This window comes from Silene latifolia, chromosome 11 (assembly GCF_048544455.1).
Source record: "Silene latifolia isolate original U9 population chromosome 11, ASM4854445v1, whole genome shotgun sequence".
Classification (NCBI taxonomy): domain Eukaryota; kingdom Viridiplantae; phylum Streptophyta; class Magnoliopsida; order Caryophyllales; family Caryophyllaceae; genus Silene; species Silene latifolia.
The window spans coordinates 204,944,307-204,945,992 of NC_133536.1; positions in this window are offsets into that span (position 1 = coordinate 204,944,307).

Below are 1,686 nucleotides of genomic sequence, written 5' to 3' on the forward strand. Positions count from 1 at the left end.
GTGAGACGAAGAGAGTAATTCTCCTAAGAATTGATCTATCAATATGTTTATTGTAAATTTAATTTATATATTTTTTTTTTAAAATGATAATATAAGTAGTAAAACATGTATGAATCATGATTAAAAATAAAATAGGTACGCGCAGCGTATTATGGAAATATGCATGAAAATAAAAATTCGATTTAGGCAAAAAAAACACAATTGGCAATAAGAAAAAGTCACAAAATAAATATCTTAAATCATTTTGTTAAATATAAGTCATGAAAATAAAGACCCGTGCATTTTTGCACTAAATAAAATTGATATATATTTGATTTTCTTTCAAATTTGTCTTAGCAAATACGTGCATTTTTTTGCACGGGTTTAAAACTAGTTTAAGGTTAAAACATACTCCGTATAGTTTTATAAAATTAATCAATATTCAATATTAATATTATAATTATATTTATTATTTACGGTATATATATTAAAACTTTTTGTAAAATAAATTATTTTAATAAATATTTTTTATAAAATGATATAGAGTTATAGAATTTTTTTTTATCTAAAAGATTAGATTAATAAATTATTTTAATCAGTATTTATTGGGATTCTAATTGTGCATATAGATCCGTTTGGCATGACATGATAACCTTTTGGCCTGAGTATAGGAGTAATAGGACTAGTGATGGAGCATTTTTCTGTCCAAAAATGAGAAATTTTGAGGAGCAAACCTAACTGAACGTATAAATTGTAAGTAGTACTCGTATGTTTTTTTAACAGCACGATATTTATAATCATCGAGAAAATTTAGCTGCGATGTGCCAAGACTGCCAACTAAACTTGTACAAGTACTCTGTAACTACTATAGTCTATAGCTCCCTACAAGCTCATTTTACTCGACGGCCAGTCGAGGCAATTAACAAAGTCGTCAAAATAACATTACATTTAGGTTTGTGCTACGCTAGAGGATGTATCATTGAAAACACGGTAAAAAAAAGGCAAATTTAACGAAAATAACGCAACATTTGTTCAGTCTTCTAAAAATAACCCAACCTTTTGTTATTAATACTAATAACCCAACCTTTATATAAGTCTTACAAAAATAACCAATAGTTCGCCGGCGTGAGAATCTCCGGTGAAAATGAATCTTTTCCACATATAGAACATTCCATAAACAAAAAAAAATTGAGAAATTCATTGTAAATATAATGTGGGATCCAGCCTCATCCACGTGAAAGCCGAAGACATGAAAAAAGGTCTACTGCATATATGTGTGTGGTATTCAATATCTATCCCTCCCCAACATTCACTTCATCTTCTACAGCTACCCAATAGGCTACCGGCTACCTAGTAGGCCGCATGATGTATCATCTCTCTCACATCATCATTCATCATCCTTTTGTACCCTCCTCAATCCACAGTCTAAACTCATTTCGGGTAAAAGAAATTATAACCCTTCAATTGTTTCATAATTTCCACATTTTTTTGCTAAATCAAACAACCAAAATGTACACAACTCATCGGGATCATCATAGTGTTCTTTTCATTGGCCACCTATGTACAACAAGTTGGGATTTCTCTTAAATTGACCCCATGGAAATAAATTAACTTCACCATAACCATATTTTGCCTATGAATTTTTTGTCCGAAAACATTGACGAGTTAGTTACAAAACCCAAAATTGCATAAGCATAAAAATTCACT